At 36.0% G+C, this 19,460-nt stretch overlaps 1 protein-coding gene across 5 annotated transcripts in view; it reads left to right on the top strand.

The window, feature by feature from the left end:
- Positions 1 to 14,891: 14,891 nt before the first annotated feature.
- LOC107685823 (receptor-type tyrosine-protein phosphatase T-like) overlaps positions 14,892 to 19,460 on the top strand; it is a 116,591-nt gene continuing 112,022 nt past the window's right edge. For all 5 annotated transcript variants that reach the window (XM_016482559.1, XM_016482556.1, XM_016482560.1 and 2 more), the window contains exon 1: positions 14,892 to 14,964. The gene's annotated coding sequence lies outside the window, so the exon portion shown is untranslated. The remainder of the gene's footprint in view (positions 14,965 to 19,460) is intronic.

Below are 19,460 nucleotides of genomic sequence, written 5' to 3'. Positions count from 1 at the left end.
CCTAGGGACATGAAGCATGAAATTCTTGAAAAACTTGCTGAGTCTGTGTACAACTTCAAAGCATATCCCTCTGATGACGAGTTCAATGATGTTGCATCTGCACTGGTAAAGTATGCTTTAGTCAACTCCTTAATTTGGACCAGATAAGTAAATTCTGCTTTTGTTTCACTTTTCTTAATCAAGCCCTTGTACTGTTAATTTTGTCAAATTTCTAAAATGTGTTTTGATTAGTTGTATGTAGAACATGGCCCAAGAGATGGTCCTGATTCTTTAGGTGACATATACTTTTGTGAGATTTCCCATTTATAATGTAACAAGAATTGTAATATTGGTGTTCCTTTTTTGTTTTGTTTTTTTAGGACTGTGAATGTGACACACCCCAGATTTCCATCGGGATACTGACTGTGATACCAGAAGATAGCCAGGATTCCCCACAAGCACTGCATTTGGAGGCTTTGAACACTGCAATCATCTTGGAAGGAGTCATCGTGATGGAAGATCTTGAAAATCTTCCAGATGCCATGTGTCTACTTTTTGGGCTGATATATGCGCTGAATTTGGAGTACCCTCCACAGCTCAAGAACACCTTTGATTTTATTCAGAGAGTGTTTCTTTCTCTTGGACACAAATCTCTGAAACCAAAAGTACAGTCACTTAAAAACCTGCTGCTGATGTAAGTTGAGGCTGTTTGAGATGGTTTTAAAGGGATAGTTGAATCCCTTTAATCTTCTGGTTGCACAGAAGGTTTGTTTAATTAAACTTTTCAACTGTTACCTGTCAAAATTTGTTGAAAATATTTTTAAACGTTAAAGAATCTTTAAAAAATTTTCTTAAAAGTTTTAGAGCAGTGTTATTGCTAAACCTTTTTTTTTATTATTGTAAGCATTAAGACTTAAGCTAGTGTTGATTATTTAAAAGGTCACCTGTTCAGTTTCAGGTCAAAGATTGTCAAGCAGTCAGGATCCTTTTTTTAGCTGCACTTGCACTGCACTTTTAAGTTGCTTTAGGAGATTAACATGAGTAACGATGTGTTTTTTTGTTTGTCAAAAATGGTTAATGCTACATTCAAAAAACTGTTTATAGAGTTGGGTGATCTGACTTTGTTTGGTACGCTGTAGTACCTGAAGGGATTTAATATATAATAAACAATGTTAAACTCAAGTTCAGTTCTTGCTTTTTGTCTTAACTTATTATTTTTAGTTGAGCTTACTTGGAATTTTTAAGGCAATCGGTTTCCTAATATTTTCCTAGTAATGTGAACACTAATAGAAAGTTAACTCAAATAATGATTTTAAGTCAACAGTACTTGAGATACTTGATTAACAAGTTGTCTCTACAAATTGTGTTAAGTTATGCCAACTAAACATTAACACTCTACTTGGGAAATTTTAAGGCAATCGGTTTCCTCACTTTTTCTAAGTAAAGTCAACTTATTACATTTTACAGTGTGGAGTCATGTTTTCTTGTAGGCCTGGCCTTAGGGCATCTTTCCATTTTGATGGGCTCACGAACATAGAAGAATAAAAAAAACACACAAAAAGGATGGCATTAATTACTCGTCCATGAATAATGCAGCTTTGCTTGTCAGATGAAGGCTTTCAGTAATCTAAGGGTCATTATCAGTTGCTTTAAAATTAGCTTGTTTGCAGCATTTCTCTTCCCAAATAAGTGTGGAAATTTAGGTCTCTAGTGTTGGACAATAAGCAATATCACATCTGAATTTCTTGATGGAAAAATAAATTGAGGATCTACCCTATTTTTCAAATGTTTGAGGTCAGTATGATTTTTCAGTGTTTTTGAAAGAAGCCTCACATGGGTCACCAAGGCTGCATTTATTTGATCAAAAATTCAGCCAAAACAGTAATATTGTAAAGTATAATTACAATTTAAAATAACTGCTTTTTTAAAAAATATATTTTAAAATGTAACTGGCAAAGCTGAATATTCAGCAGCCATTACTCCAGTCAATAAGTCATACTTATTGCTCAAAAATAAGTCAATGTCCTTTTGGCCCAAAGCAGTGTTGCTACCGCAAAGTTTTCACTCATTCATCTTGAAAATCCAATTTTAATGCCTTGCAAAATTAAGCATTTGCTTTTCTGTGATTTATTCTACATTGTTATGTCAAAGTCTTCTGATTTGTCACTGGCTAATTAGCTGGCTAAATTAACAAAAATAATTTGTTATAGTCTTAAAACCATCAGTAAGGATGTGTTAAATTGCATATCAATCAGTATTGTTTTGCATAATAAACTGTTGTTTTTCAGCAAATGAAGACTTTGGAAATGATATAGATGCATAAAAAATTGTGAATATATTTATATGTGTGTGTGTGCGCGTTTTTGTGACAAATGAGGACATAAATTTGTATAATGACGAGGGTATGACATAGGTATTACAAGGAGAAGGTGACTTTTCAGGACATTACCCCATGTCCCCACTTTTCAAAACGCATATAAATCACACAGAATGGAGTGTATTGAAAATCTGAAATAGCACAAAGTTTCCTGTAAGGGGTAGGTTTAGGTGTAGGGCAATAGCACATACAGTTTGTACAGTATAAAAACCATTACGCCTATGGGATGTCCCCACTTTTCACAAAAACAAACCTGTGTGTGTGTAATGCTAACCTTAGTCAACACCACTAGAAATGCTTTTAAAATTGAACTTTCAGTAACTCCATCAGATGTCATTTTTATTCAGTTAGAGCAACTGTGAAATCACACACATGGGTTGTCGGTAGGCTGTGAAGGGTAAATCTGGTTTGCACCTTTTAATCCAAATTTGTAGTCTTCTTTCTCTATATCTATCAACCATTGTACTTCCTTTCCTCTCTGCATGACTATATTTGGACCCGTCAACCAGATGGACTGTGGGTTTGATGTGCCACATTCTAAAATGAGCCGTTAGCGAGCAGGTACATAAGCTGCCAATGAGAATGTCAGATTCCCAGCATGAAAAAATGAGGAATCATTAATAACCAGGCCAGGCAGTCTCTGTGCTAGGGTGGTACGCTCACCGCTGCACATTAAAAGAGTAACAATGATTTAATCATCAACTCTTCTGTGAATTGTTTCCAGGCAACCTGTCTTAAACGTAATGATCTCAGTTTGATGAAAGAACTGGAAGGAGACTTAAAAGAGAGACACAGACGAGCGCAGTGCAGCGTGGGGGGCTAGAAGTGGAGAGTTTTGCTGTGCTGTCAGATTTTTTTATTATTATTATTCTTTTTTTGTCTAGGAAAGTGAAATGTATTCATGGAGGACGATGTTTCATAAGACATATCGGTTGGTGTTCTTTTTCTTTTTAATGGTGCGTTTTGTTCATGTGCTTGTTGTTGCCTGAACCGACCTTTCGTTTAAAGATCAACAGATCTGTGCAGGGATCAGAGAGTTAGTTCTTCAAATGACTGAGAGAGATGGTAGATGGGGGGCTTATCTTGGGGGAATGGCTGGTTGAAGAGCCATTTGAATGGAGAGCAGGAAAATAATGTGAAGAATGAGATTTGGAAGGAAAAAGCGAGCACAGCCCTCTTCTTTAGAGCTGTCACCCTGTCTTGACATGCATGGCTGCAGATAGCATGCTGACCAGAGGAGGCTGACAGATGGAGCTGCCCCCCTCATGCAGGCTTCCAGAAACACCTCCGAAATACACAACGCTGGGCACAACCATTAAAGTGTGTCCAAAAACGACACAAGAGACAGAGTAGAGGGGGAAACAAAGAAATGGGAAAGTTTCCTTCACAGCAGACAGGTATAAATGGAATGCAGTGAAAATTAAATTACCGTTTGTTGTTGGCTTGTCAAACATTGCATAATGTGATTATTAATTCTCTATGCACTGTCAATGGTTTAAACACACTTCAGCTTGAAAACATTTAATTTTTGCCTTAAAGTTTTGAGTAAAATGAAAGTGGTACTCAAGTTACAACTTGCAGTGGCTCCAAAAGTGTTTGAAAACATAAATGTCTGAATGTCATTGCATTAGATTTAAAATATAAACTGCAAACTGAGTGACATATATTTTTACAATAGCACAAGCATAATTTTGAATTTGAGGTTTGATGTTTTAAATTATAAATATATTAATAAATATACAGTATATATATATTTACTTATGTATACGTGTGTGTGTGTGTGTGTGTGTGTGTGTGTGTGTGTGTGTGTGTGTGTGTGTGTGTGTGTGTGTGTTGAGTTTAGATCTGGATTTCTCAATTAAAATCAGTTCTGATTCACAAGATTTTGATCTGACCCAAACTATTGCAGTTTGCTTTAATTAAGTTCAGTTTGATTCAGTTCAGTTGATTCAATTCAGTTGGTTCAGTTGAACTTGATCTTGAATACAATTAAAGCTGATTCTGATTCATTTGCATATATTTCAGTCATATTGTCTATTCTTGCAGTTTATATCAAAAAAATTATTTCTCCTCTAAAGCTGTAAATTGTACATAAATGTTTCAGTCTGATTCACATCAGAACTGGGCCTTGTTTATAAAACATTTGTCTTCATCCACTGTTCCCTTAATGCTGGGTTCTTTGGGAAGCTGAACAAGGTTATCTTTCCCAAAAATAAAATACATTTCTTTGAAAACATTCTTCTCGAGCAAGTCCTGTGCAGCGCTGCCATATGCTGACGACTTCCGTAACCCAAATGAAGCACGTTTATGGGCTGCTCTGGTTGCTGTGTTTGTGCGCTCTTCCGGGAGAAGTGCCCATACAAGGAATTCCGCCCTTCATGACATCATGAAGGGCCATACTCAAAAAAACTTTTCGAAATGTATTTAAACCCGGAAGGAATGTATCTGAAACCCTGTGTTTTTTCAGAAATTTTGATATAAGAGTGGATTAAAACAAAGAAACTGCTATAATGACGCAATCATTTTTTACAATTGATTTTTATTACTCTTTCACACATTCAAAAAGCTTTGAGTTAATATCACAGATCTACTATCTACTGAGGCATTTGGCTCCTTGGAGACTCAGGCTGCTCAGAGAGACTTCATAATTCATTCATAGCAATGTGCTCCTTGGCCTTTTCCAGTCGAGGTCATCTGGGACAGAAAGGTCTTTCTCTTTTCATAGGAGGGGAATAGCAATATTGCAACCTTTTTCAGCATTTGATTGAATGGGCAATTAAAATTGATATCATGTAACTTCATACTAGCACCATTGCAGCTGAAGTCTTTGTCCCAAAGTACATTATTTCTTCAGAAATAGTAACTAATGAGACCAAAAATGGCTAAATCTACACATTTATGCACAAATGCTTCTAATTTAGGTCATTCTCTGCTGATGTCATTAGCTACGTTTCCATCCACCTATTTGTATGCTCATTTTGGATTATCGCATAAAAAAAACACTGGATGGAAACGCCAAGATGTGCATAAATTCTAAAAATGTGCATAAAAAACATATGCGCACAACTGAGTAGGATAAACTTTTTATCCGATAAGAAAAAATGCGCATAAACTACGATGGAAACACATTTACGGAATAAATTCCACCATGCGCATTGAAAAAGTCATGTGACTGCGCTATGAGACGGGATAACTTGACTAACCAGCGGACCAATCTCGTTCACAGCATCTATATGTTGTTTTGGTCGTTCTGAAATGCCTGAGGAAAGTCTGTCATCAAAGTATTTCTGTATAATTACTGTCTTACATGACTGCGTTCCCAAACAGCAGCATCCACCCCTAAAAGCAATGACCGCATTTATTGTGTTACGTCTGCTCTCTCTGAAGCACAACTTATTTATTACATATGAAAATTATTATATTCAGTGGCTTCTCCTAGTTTTCTTAGAGATATTTAGTGCCAGTTTATCAGGAAGTGACGATTTTGTTCTCTTTGACTCGTTGGATGGAAACGGTGCTTTATTCGCAAATGTTTTATGCGATATTACAGTTTTGCGCATAAGTTAAATTCGCATCTTTGGATGGAAACATAGCTATTGTTTTATTGTTGACTATTTATGAAGTATTTCCCGAATTAAATATGATCATATTGCTTACTATATACTGAGTATACACTGTATACCGTCATCTTATTTTAAGTATTTAAGTTATGCAATTAACTTTTCAAACATTCATATTCTACGTAGGGGGCAGTTGTGGCCTAATGGTTAGAGAGTCAGACTTGTAACACAAAGGTTGTGGGTTTGATTCTTGGTACCGTTGTAGGTGGGTGGAGTGAATGTACAGTGCTCTGTGCCAATACCACCTTCAATACCACCTTGAGCAAGGCACCAAACCCCCCACTGCTCCCTGCGCGCCGCAGCAAAAATGGCCGGTTGTGTTCACGGTGTGTGTGTGTGCACTTGGATGGGTGAAATGCAGAGCACAAATTCCGAGTACGGGACACCATACTTGGCCTCACGTCACATAAACAGTTCATTTGCGACAGCCAAACACATCCATCTGAATGTCTATGGATGGTACTTTAAAAAAGATGCATTTAAAAATGCAACTTTTCTGAGAGTCTTTTTACTGGAGAGGGTTTTACCATGAATTTTCGACGAGAAAATATAGATAAACTACTTGACCTAACTAATCAACTAGTTGACTATCTTGACCCATCCCTAGTCCAATCAAACGAGTTTAGTGTTCATTTGACACACTAGAAATGGAAGGTCAAGTTGAGCGCAGTGCATTCTGGGATACAGTATACTACACATTTGTGCTAAAATCATAGGTCAACGATGCATGAAAATTTGCATACTAAGAACAAAACACATGCTACTTTCTATAGAAATAGTACAAGTTGTGTCATAAGTTGATATGCAAATTTAATGCAGTTGAATGAACCATTAAGCATCAATGTTAATTATTCTTGCCATTCAGCAAGCATATATTAGTGGATTACGCACACATGTGCATTAATATTTTAATGCTAATTATAATGTCTGCCTGCATTTAAGAGAAAACAATCATTATAGAGGAATTAAATAGTGTGACACTGAATATGCATGAAAATGGGTTTAATAATGTGTTGTTTTGGATTTATTTTTATCTTTGCATCATAGTGGGTTGATATATGTATTTTCATTGTCATTATTATCTGCTATTACAGTTTTCTTGCAGTAATTTCAGTTGCTTATTTTCAGGCTTTTCATGAAGCCAAGGACAGAAAGCATTTTAACCCTCAACAAAAACCAGAAACAATTACCTTTGTGAGGAGACAACGCTCAATGTTTTATATGACAATCAAGTGTTCATGCAGAATTGCATTGATTGTGATTGTACAGTTTCTTGGGCTGTAGAATTATACTTCTAAATTTTAGTTAAAATCCGTTCACACCTCCACAGTCCTCACACAAACACATCAGCGAACACCAGGCAAGCTCTTGTACATCCTTTTTGAAGTCTGCTCCAACCTTTTCTGATTCAAAAGCTCTCCAAGTCTTTTCACAATTGTCATCACCCCCCATCACCCCCCTTCTACAACAGATTGCTTATATGCACTCCCAGTCTTTCCGTAATGTCCCGAAACCTCCTGTGGAGTTCATGAATATAAGCACTTTTTCCCTCCACTCTTATCCCAACTCCCACTGATCTGCTCTCCTCCTCGCCGCCCGCCGTTTGATATATCATGATCCTCGTTGCGTGAAGTCATTACGGCAGGAAGTGGAGAGTGAGGCAGTTCACACTGTTTTGCTCTTGAAAGGTTTAAATGATTGGAATCCTGGAGCTTATGATTGACTAGGGAAGAAGGAAGGGTGATTGCTTTTTTCCCTGTCCAGCGCCCAGTTGAAGGATAAACAATAACAAGACAGACTTGGAGTCATCTTTTGGGAATGGATTGTGTGAGGGTGTCTTATGGCTTTTTGTTTTATAACTCCTCTGTGTGTATTGTTTTTTTTTTTTTCTGCAAAGATTTTCTTCAATTTTTTTTGTTGTTGTTTATTTTTATTGAAACAATGCAGCAAGCATCTCTCTGCTCTGTGTCCGTTTTTCAACTCATTTATGACCATCAAGTACCAGTGGATGAATGTTAAAATGGTTTTGTGCTCTAAGGCAATTGTGGGAAATTATACTGAACATCTGAATAGAAAATCTTCAGATATTCAAAGTAAATATTTTATATTGATAGTAAAATAATAATAATAATAATAATTTTGCACTGTTCATTATGACTTAATAGTTATTGCATCATTTTTAATTTTAAAATCTAAAAATGCTTTTTGACATTTATTTAAAAGTTTTATTTCTAAGTAAGAAATAAGTCATTTTAGTATTTTATTTATTTATTATAGTTTTTTTTTTTAATATTGCATTCTTCTGGGTCATCTAAATATATTTCAAAAAATTAAAATGTAATTTTTTTTGTCGTTGAATCAATTAAAAATGTTCATAGGGCAATTAAACATCTGAACTACAGGCCACAATTATGTCCTCTGATCAGATTGCAGTGATATCAATTTGGGTCATCTGAAGTATTGTGTTAAAAGTGACAAAATCAAACCAAATTTATCATCGGTTCCCATGGCAATGAGGAAACCTGAGAACAACAGAGAACATCACCTTAGCTCACACTGTCATCTTATTTCTGGCCCTGTCCTAAATCGCACCCTAAACCCTCACGGTCTTCCTCTGAGTCCGCACTTTCGTGATGTAATGCCGCTTTGACTGTCGGGTAGAAGTCTGCTGCAGAGCTCGCCCCGGTGCGGGCTTGGCAGAAGTGCGCATCGAGGGCGCATAACGGCCGCAAAGGGGGCGCTCGCGAGCACGCTTTTGAACGCTAAAATGACGAATGGGACACCCTACGGTCTCGTGGACTTAACGGACATGCGCACGCGGCGGCCATTGTAAGTTCGCAAGACCGAAAGTGCACATGAAGTGTTGCATTTGGGACAGGGCCTCTGTCCTCTGTATTAAAAAAAATGAACCAACAAAACATGATAAAGAACTAGATTTTTTTTTTTATGTGCCAATGCAAAGACTGCTTCCCTTTCAGACCAACCGCTGTTCTCAATTTCTCTCAGTTAAGGCAGATTGAGCGTTTTCTCAGAACTTCGGCATTCTCTCTTTGTATTCAGCGTCTTCCTGTCTGTCAGTAAATCGTTTTCTTGACAAAGCAATCTCAGTTATTTAGACACAGTGGTTTGGAAGGATTTGAAGAGATTGTTTGTTTCATTCATACAGAGGGAGAAGTAAAGGACAAAGATAAGCAGGAGAGAACTATAGTGCTAGACCATAGTGGTATATATTCAGGTACCATAGTGCCTGATGATCATACCATGAGATTTTGATGTATAGCATGTGACTTAATGATATATACCAGGATATATATACTGTTGTTCAAAGGTTGGGACTGGTATTCAATGTTTGAAAGAAATATCTTACAGTATGCTTGCCAAGACTGCATTTATCTGATCAAAAATAGTAAAAACAGTAATATTATTACAAATTAAAATAACTATTTTCTATTTGAATATATTTTAACATGTAATTTATTCCTGTGATGCAGAGCTACATTTTTAGCATCATTACTCCAGTCTTCAGTATCACATGATCCTTCAGAAATCATTCTAAAATGCTGATTTGCTCCTCAAGAAACATTTATTGTCAATGTTGAAAACAGTTGTGCTGCTTAATCATTTTGTGGAAACTGTGATGCACGTTTTTCAAGATTATTTGATGAATAGAAAGTTCAAAAGAACCTTATTTATTTGAAATAGAAATCTTTAGTAACACTGAAAATGTTGATCCATTTAATGCATCCTTGCTGAATAAAGGTATTAATTTCTAATTAAAAAGCTGAGTTCAGAATGACCATAGTACCACTATGATAAATGTCCATAAACTACCACAGTACTCTTATTTTTTTAGGTAAGGTAGGTAGAAATGGGAGAGAGCAATAAAGGATGTAGTCAAGGGTTAATTCATTAAGGTGGATGCCAAGCACTATAGAATAGACAGTATAGTGGCATGTGTGGCTGTTGGAGGTTATTGTGTACTACAGGATAAACCACAACAACCGCAAACCCACAAAGGGACGACCAGACAGACGGCAGTGTGGGCCTCACAGAGTATATTCCTTTTGATCTGCTGAGTCTCTCTCTTTCTCCATTTCCCATGTTCCACTTTCACTTTTTTCCCTTAAGGTCATCAGTGTGAAATCAAAACCAAATGTATTTTGTTGCCTTTGAAACTCTTGCTGATGTTGCCAGCTCGAAGGAATAGTTCACACAAAAATGATGGAATCATTTACTCACCCTGTTCTCATTCCACCCCGCCTGTCTTTCTTTCTTCTGTAGAACACAAAAGTGTGATTAAAGAATGGCAAAATTATAATTTTGGTGAACTATCACTTTAAATACCCTCCCTTTTCTCTGTCTGCACACTGAATATACTTTTAACAAGTGAAACTGCAACTCAGCACTTTAACGAAACATCCTTCCTGGTATCCTCATAAAAATCGAGTTTTCCTCTTTAAAAATGTTCAACTTTGCCACACAGTGACACTTGACCCTTCAGCATGCCCTTGGCTAAAATGCAGTAGCACAGTATAGCAGAACTTTGCTTTGCTGAGTGTTTTAGAGCTCAAAGCTGCAGTGAAGGTAAAAACTGCTTATGCTGAACCAAAGTGTGAGGAACTTCTATATGATGTCATTTGTCCTCAATGTTTGTGACTGCTGCAGCCGTGAGATATTCTTTAGCTGGGAATGTAACCTGACACAAACGTCAAGTCCCAGCATGATACACAAACTCTTTCTTCACGCTGTGCAAAGTACAACAATTTCACTTTGATGCACGTCACCTAATTAAAAGGAGAAGATTTAAAGTTACATCCAGAGTTAAATGCTAAGTATTGTTTGCTGCAGCAAAAAAAAACAAAAAAAAAAACAGACAGTAATTAAAAAACACTCTGGAGAGAAACGACCCAACATCTGTTCCCAGCGTTAATCTAATTGATTCGAGTTGTCACTGCATGGGGTGACTTGAGTCTTCGGGAGACTTTGGATATCAAATAGGGCTGGGTAAAAAATATCGATATCTCGATATCAATCGATTCTCTTTTTTACGGAACGATAACGATTCTTAAATCCCAAGAATCGATTAGAGTAACCTGTTTTCAGTTAATGGACGGAACATTGAAGGGCACTTCCCATCCAATAAATCGCAATAAGCATTGTGCTTTGGTGCTTTTAATATGAAACAAAGTCTCAGGTTTCAATTTATGTCCATTGTATTGCAGTATTCAAACAATAAATGCCGTTTTGGCGCTGTTTAATGTGGAGTGACAGATCACTGTAGCACCTCAGATCAACAGATGCGGGAGCGAGGCACACGTGAACTGATCATCTCCTCCACATTAATACCTATTATAGTAATGTAGTACCAAATGACTCATGTATATTTTACAGCATTATAGTTGAGAGATTTTTTTTCCTTAAGAAAATTTGGCAAGTTGTACCTGATATATATCCAAAATAATCGACATTGAATCGAATCGAATTGGTAATCGAATCGAAAGCTTGTGAATGAGAATTGAATCGAATCGTGAAATTTGTGTCAAAACCCAGCCCTAATATCAAATACTATAAATGCATGGCACACAATGCAAACTTCCTGTCCATGTCCAATATTCTTTAATTGTGTTATGTGCTGTGAACACGTTCTTTTTTGTAATGTCTTTGTTTCAAAACCTGTGAGCTGCCTAGCTAGACAGCATTTTAAGGCATTTTATGTGAACAGTACTTTGTGACCGATTTCATTGCACTTTTATAACTGAATTTTTATTTATTTATTTACTTTTAAGTTTGTTCATATCAAAGCAGCAGATCACTGGTTTTTGGAGCAATATTTATACAGTATTTTGTGTCCATCTACACTCTCTTTTAAGCTTTGATGGGTTTTTTTAAAGTTTGGCCATGTTTTCATGTAGCCTATGTTGCCACTTTGGCCTACAAATCACCATTGGATGGAAGGTTTACTGAGTTTTGGAGACAAAGTGCAACCTTGCAGTAATATCTGAACATTTTCTCTGAAGAAAAGCACAAGACTCTTTAGAAGTGTAATACAGCTTCTGTCGGCCTGCTGCGTTTTATTGTTCTTGTTTATTTTATTTTATGTTTTAGTGTAGTTTAGTTTATTATTTTATTTTATTATTAAATATCATTTTATTATATACATTATTTTATTTATTCATTCATTTTATCAATTTTATTTGTTTTTTCTTTATTTTTTTGTTTTGTTTTCATCTGTATTTTTTTATGTTGTTTTCCATTAGTTCCATACAGCAGATTACTTGTTAAAATGCTTTATTTATTTAAAAAAATAAAAATGGGTCATCATGTCATTTTCAATGCTTGATTGCTGATATCGAGAAAGCAGAATGACTGTTGGCCGATATATGATACAATTTTGTTATGGCGAATGAGACACATTTTGTTTTCTTTCTTTTTTTTTTTTTTTACTGTTTTCCACTGCTGTTCATTCCCTGCCTCTGTCTTTCCCTCGTCTGAATATCTCAGTTTTAAAAACCCACGCAGCTGGGTATGGTGGACACCTATTGATATGTTTATTGCTTGCAGTTTCCCCTCTCGTTCCGGAGAGAGTGAGAGGGATGGTGGAGGTGTGATAAATGTTGCGGGGCATTTGGGTCTGAAGTGATCGCGCCAAAGCAGCGCAGCAGCAGTACTGAAGATTGATTTCTCTTATGCAATTCTCCCCAACGTCTGCGATTAATGACCCTGTACGCTCGCCATCCATCAGCATTTTCCCTTGCTGAACTACACCAGCCCTCATCCAGGCTCCAAAAGCCCACCTATGGCACCATGGCATACCCCGCGGCTGCGCATTAGCGTGTTGCTAATGCTCTAACATATTCACCTCTTTCTGTCAGATTAATAATGCTACTGTTACCCTGCACCTGTCCAACAGGCAAATCCCCTACCCATCCAACACCTCCCCTCGACGGGGCTTCATGTTGGACACGGACCCTCAGTGGCCGAAAGCCAAAACATTGCTCGATCATACATATGTCTCTTCTTTTATAGCTATTCTAGTGAGGCTTAACCATGTACAGTAGGATTTACCATCTTAAATCCGCTTAGATGACACTTTTAGATGGGATGCAACATAGATTAGCTATAATCTGGCCTACAGGAGCAAAGGATTTGGGGTTTTGGGTCATTTGTTGTTATTTTTCAATTCGCTCAACTAAGAGTTTAGCATCAGTGCAAATCTTCTGCAGAGAACCTGAAATGAGGCTTCGGCTTCATGTTTACATTTAGGTACAGACAACAAAGCAGTTATGGATATTTTTTTTTTACTTTCCTAGCAATCTGTCTGGTTTGCTTGATCTTCAACAGAATGCAGTTGAATAAGCAATGCTTCAAACTTTGTAAGTCTAAAATTCCCATGTGTAGGAGCCACTGATGACTGAACCATTGAAGCTGAAAAACGCTTATGTCTGTCCTAGATGTGACACAGTTCTCATAATGCTCAAATTGCTCTGCACCCAGAAACTCTCAGAACTTTGAGAACGAAAGTGCCCTAAGAGGGCTGCCATGATGTAAACTATCTTAAGACATTAAAAGTCCCTTTCACATGCGGCTCCCTCAAGATTCACCCAAGGCCAAAGTCAAAAACCAGTTGCCTGGCTCTTTTATAATTTTCGTCTAATCTAGAGGAATTAGTGTGAGAGATTGTGTCCAACAACCCCACTGGATCCACTGGCAAGTCTCTGATACTGTCTGTTTCACTGTTCGATATTGTTCTAGGATTTCATATACAACAGAAGATAGTTGTAATACTTTCTTGTAATAAAATTCTTGCAATTTTGATTACAAAAGTGGTGATCTGCTAAAAAAATCGTTTTTTCAAAGATCTTTGACACCATTTAGAGAGCAGGTTGTCCAAATATAATGCTGAAATATAAGGGATGCTTAATGCTGTAAGTAATACTGTACTGTACAGTGAGACAATCATTATTGAAGGTTGTTTTATTTTTTATTATTTAAAAAAATATATTCGTTTAAATTATTTTGTGAAAAGAATTTTATAGAAATATTTGATTGCAAAATGCAACAACTGACCAATCAGAATCAAGTATTTCACAGAACCATGTGATAATATTATTTAATGAGTTTAGATTGCTTTATAATTTTTAAATATATTCCATTCAAAAGTTTGGGCTCAGTTTTATTCAGCAAGGAAGGGTTAAATTGACCAAAATCAACAGTGAAGTCTTTTATATTGTCAAATTTTTATTCATCAAAGAATCCTGGGAAAAATAAAATGTATCACAGTTTCCACAAAAATATTAAGCAGCACAGCTGTTTTTAACATTGATGATAATAAGAAATGTTTCTTGAGCTGTGAATCAGCATAGAATGATTTCTGAAGGATCATGTGACACTGGAGTAATGATGCTGAAAATTCAGCTTGGCACCACAGGAATAAATTACATTTTTTAATGTTTAAGAAAACAGTTCTTTTAATTTATAATGATATTTAACTATATTACTGTTCCTTTATATTATTATTATTACTGTTTAGTGTAATTTTGATCAAAAAAATGCAGCCTTGGTGAACAGAAGAACAGTCTTATCTCTTTTGATAATTGTTTCTTATATGACTCATGACAAATTGACAATGTAATGAAAATTTCCCATCATATTTATCTCTGACCTTCCCTTCCTTTCTGTTTCTCCCCACAGATCCAGTCAACGGTCCCCAGAACGTGAACGTGGTGGACATCCGCGCCCGTCAGCTGACCCTGCAGTGGGAGACCTTCGGATATGCAGTGACACGCTGCCACAGTTTCAACCTGACCGTACAGTACCAGTATGTGTTCAACCAGCAGGAGTTTGCCGCTGAGGAGCTGATACCGACCTCCTCTCATTATACTCTGAGGGGACTCAGGCCTTTCGTGACAGTCAAACTACGGCTGGTGCTGGCCAACCCTGAGGGCAGCAAGGAGAGCGAGGAGATCGTCAAGCAGACGGAGGAAGACGGTGAGTGGGATTAAGATGGTGGAATGGGATAGATGCTGTAAGTTGTGAAACCTTTCATTTTTACTGGCTTTAATTAAGGGGGGTCAGACCCCTCAAACTAAGGATTCGTCGATCCAGCACTCAGTATTAGTATCTGGGTTTTTTTTCTTTTTTTTTTTTTTTTTTCTCTCACAGCGAAAGTGTTTGCATTGTAAGACATGTAACGTGCATCCCTACTCCAAACGCTTCCATAGTTTGCACCCTGACTTCTCCTTCTTATCATGAGATTACTTCACTAATTACTGTGTCTGAACAGTAATCACATTATGATGATCACTTATGACTTTATTTCTGAAACCCATCATCCTTTAGCAGATGGACAACACAAGATGCCAAACTGTCCATCCGGTTGTAAATTCAATGGATCACTCATTCTACAGAACATGATTTCACTCTTATATTCTTTTCTGTAAATGTTACAAAAATTCATAGTAAGGCAAGGCAAGTATATTTATATAACACACAGAGGTAATTCAAAGTGATTTACAAAAAAAAAAGAAATAAAGTAAAAATTGTAATCATAAGTTTCATAAATACTATAAAAGTAAGAAGTAAAAAATTGAAGAAAAGAGAATAAGCTAAAATGCAATAAGATTCTACATTAAAATGAATGAGTAATTTGAATAATATGTGTTTTATATGCTGCATGCAAAAAAATTAATTGTTGTTTTCTGTGTTAAACTTGAGTTCACAGACGAGCAATTTTGTATTCTTTTCTAATTATTTACAAATAAAAGAAATGCACTAATGCTTGTTTACATGGTCCACGTGGTTCACTTCATATAAAAGAAGTTATAAAAGAAGACCTGACAGAACATTACCATGGCTACTCAACAATAAATGATCAAATAAAGAAATGGACATGTAATATGTGGAAATTATTTTATCTTCTGATAAGAATGAGACCATGGAGTGCTATAAGAGACATGAAACTAGCACAGTATAGGAAATTGATTGCTAGGCACAACAATTATACAGTTTAGTGGTCATTATTCAAACAATATTTGATTATCCAATCAGAATCAAGTATTCCAGAGAGCCATGTTAACATTTATTCATCTTTTTTTTCCCACTGTACACTCTTTCTCTCCCTTTATTTATCTGTATGGTTTCATTTGCAACCAGTGTCGTATTGAATACATTTTTCTATTTGTATACTGACAGCAAAACTCTCAAAACAGCTATATTTGAAATTGAATATCTATTGTTATATTCTTTAATACCTAAGTGCTGGTTAGGCTTATTAGAAAACTTCCTGGGTAAGAGTTATAATTGTGAGCATTATAAATACTTTGATTGTATTCTTCTTGAATTGATATCTTTTTACTTGTAAGTTGTTTGAGGAACATTTTAAATGGAGCTTTGTACAGAAATCATTAACACTTGTTCTTTCACTGAATCTCACTAGACATTTGAATTAAACAAGAACAGAAGTAATAACTACTAACCTTCACTGGAAGAATTGCACATGTACCGAAAGATTGGAGGTTAATGTTTCTGTTCAATGTTCAATGATGCCAATATTCCGCATCCGGGACTCTGCTATTATAGCTAATGTTGACAGCTGTAGATTTGGCAAATTAGTTTGACAACATGCATGGCCCTTATTCTCAAATACGAAAATGAGAATAGTTCAATGATCTCAGCCCATTATTTCAATTATCCAGCATTTTAATTAATGATGGTCTTACCTCTGGTTCTTGAGAGCTGAAGGGCCTTTGGTTTTGTTTTTTAAGTCTTTGTCTCAGAGCACTTGTGTGTTCTTTCCAGCTGAATGCATTTCTGAAGCTTTTCAGAGGGCAGCAGTGGAAATTCAGTGATTTCATTTCGGGAAATGCTATTCAATAGTGGTCATTTACAACCTCCTACTTTTGCACTGTGGTCAAAAATAAACAGTGTAGATTTCCAAAAATAGTTTAAAAGCCAGTAAATTCTGTTCTTGGTTTCATTTTTATAGCCTAAGGGATTCTTACTGCCTCCATTTAAAATGTTCCTCAAACAACCTTCAAGTAAAAAGACATAAATTCAAGTAGAAGAAAATCTATGTATTTTAGTGCTCACAATTATATCTCTTACCCACAAAGTTTTCTAATTAGGCTAAACCAGCACTTAGATATTAAATAAAAAAGAGAGAGAAAAAGAGTGTACAGTGAGAAAAAAAAAAAAAAAAGATTAACAAATGTTAACATGGCTCTCTGGAATACTTGATTCCGATTGGATAATCAAATAGTGTGTGTATAATGACCACTAAACTGTATAATTATTGTGCCTAGCAATCAATTTCCTATACTGTGCTAGTTGCATGTCTCTTATAGCACTCCATGGTCTCATTCTTTTCAGAAGATAAAATAATTTCCACATATTACATGTCCATTTTTTTATTTGATCATTTATTGTTGAGTAGCCATGGTAATGTTCTGTCAGGTCTTCTTTTATATGAAATGAACCACGAGGACCATGTAAATTAAAACAACGCCAAAGGCAAGTGATCTGTATTCCCTCTTAATGTAGATTATATTTTGTACTTAAAGTTGGTGCAGTTGTTATCAGTTGATTTAGTTCGGGAAAGTTAATTCTGCTAGTAAAGGAAACCAGTGAACCCATATTTAATTAAAACCCGTGTACACATTAAATTGTTGTTCAGTAATAGTTAAACTTTATAAAATTTGATAAAAATCATGATTGTTATACTTTTGTAAAAGATTTTGAAAGTATTTTAATATTTTAATAATGCATCCTCTCATATCTCAGAAGTTCTAATACTCACAGCGAAAGTGTTTGCTTTGTAAGACATTAGATTGTCTTGTGTATTTGAGAATCACTACAGTTCTGTACAGAAGTCAGATCCACTCAGAGAAGTAAATGGAAACAGAATTGTTTAGACTGTAGTACTGCTCTGCTCTTCCCGAAAGAAAAACAACAAAGATGATGAAAGCCATCCTCCTTTAATCCATCCGTTCCATTGATGTGTTGCAGTTAAAAGGAAATCCCAACGTAGAGCATGTTAAAGCTTCACAGTCTGTGAAAAGACACAGTGTTTCTCAGACCGAGAGAAGGTTTGCAAGCGGCACTTAATTCAAAAATTTCCCAGAGGGAAGCGCTCAGACTCCGTTTACAATTAATTTCTCCCAGCTTGTTTTTAATGCTGAGCAATAAAACCATATGAAAATAAAGGCTATTGTCAAGCCTTAGATTATTAGATTATAGCGTATAATTCAAGCGTTCGTTTTTCTTTTTCATGTTCTGATGAGTCTGTTTTGATCTGGATAGAACTCTTTTGGTTATTCAGTATCTGCTCTTGTCTGCCCCACTGATGTTTTTCCTTTTTTGTGTGTTTTTTTGCATATGAAAACCTATAATTGCTGTCCTTTGTGTTAGCAAATTGATGGACAGCTGCAACATATCAATAGTGAAGCAAATTTCTCTCTCTGTGTAACCTTATATGGGGATAATTGCAGGAGGGTGAAATTAACATGAGGACGGCAGACAGTTTTTTACCTTATTAGGTCAACAACAACACCGACCCTGTACTTACGGAAACCTGCTTGCCTGTAAACAAGAATAGAGTGAATATGTTGTTCGTGATTTATTCAGAGACGGAAAATAATCAGACGATAATAATTACGCAACCTATTAAAAGTTATTTGTATCTTAGAGGGACAAGCATAAAGGGGAAAAATTGTTTCCTCCACCTCAAACTTAATGAAACATCACTCATAGTCTCCACACGAGAAGCTAATCAGCTGGATTAATACGTAAAGCAACATTTCTCACACATGCATGGTTATATAGAGGAAACGATAGCGGACGGAGGACGGGAGCTAATTATATTTCATTGCAACCGTGATTTAATGTGCTTGTTGGCTAATGCCCAATCAAGCAATCTGAAAAATTGTTGAAAATATAATTTAACTGCCCTCACTTTGCAGTACAATATCTGACATCAGCACCTTGGTGAGAGAGCGTTATTCACCTTTTCTTTGATTAGCTCAATTATTTTCCCATTGACTATTCAGCTTTTAAAAGCAAATGAGGGCAAATAACTCAACCTCGCTACCTTTTAAAGATTAATTTATTCGTATGCTTCAGATTAATAATCTGAAATAATGAAATGAGATAAACTCCATTCAGTGAGAAAAAGGCAACTTTTCAGCATACTAGAAGTGAGATTTCCAAAATACAAACACAACGCCAATGGCAAATGATCTGTATTCACTCTGAATTAGATTATATTCATATCCATGTTCTCTTACAACATAAAGTTTGGTGCAGTTGTTCTCATACATTAGTTCAGAAAATTATTTCTATTAATAAAGCAAACCAGTGTACTTTCTAAGTGAATCAGTATTTAACTGAAACTCATGTGCACATTAAATTGTTGTTCAGTAATGGTGAAACTTTGGAAGAAAATGTCATTATTGCACAAATCATACTTTTATGGACATTGGCTAGACATG

Source organism: Sinocyclocheilus anshuiensis, unplaced genomic scaffold (genome assembly GCF_001515605.1).
Source record: "Sinocyclocheilus anshuiensis isolate Anshui unplaced genomic scaffold, SAMN03320099.WGS_v1.1 scaffold822, whole genome shotgun sequence".
Taxonomy (NCBI): domain Eukaryota; kingdom Metazoa; phylum Chordata; class Actinopteri; order Cypriniformes; family Cyprinidae; genus Sinocyclocheilus; species Sinocyclocheilus anshuiensis.
The sequence above is the reverse complement of the archived record's forward strand: the minus strand, read 5'-3'. Positions and strand labels throughout refer to the sequence as shown.